This window comes from Haliaeetus leucocephalus, unplaced genomic scaffold (genome assembly GCF_000737465.1).
Source record: "Haliaeetus leucocephalus isolate CR32 unplaced genomic scaffold, Haliaeetus_leucocephalus-4.0 Scaffold92, whole genome shotgun sequence".
In the NCBI taxonomy this organism is placed as follows: Eukaryota; Metazoa; Chordata; class Aves; order Accipitriformes; family Accipitridae; genus Haliaeetus; species Haliaeetus leucocephalus.
This window is the reverse complement of record NW_010972528.1, coordinates 5130597-5130895: the sequence shown is the minus strand read 5'-3', so window position 1 is coordinate 5130895 and position 299 is coordinate 5130597.

Here is a 299-nt window from a genome sequence, read left to right as displayed (position 1 = left end):
AGCCCCGTGTGGCCCAGCCGGCACCGCGGCGGGACGCGGAGCCCGGACCGTGCGGGGAAAAAAAAAAGACCAGAAAAGGGGGCCGGCGCTGGCGTTATTGCTCTTTCCTCTCCTTAAGCAGGTCAAACGCGATCGTTCAGAGCTATTGATTGCTCCACGGGCTTGTAGTGATTTGTTAAAAGTAAGTAAGGGCGAGCAGGAGGTGCGGAGTACAGCTCCGGGATCAGCCGTGGAGGCAAAACGCGGGCGGAGCGGAGCGGAGGGGAGCGGGGCGGGCTGGGCGGAGAGGAGAGGAGAGG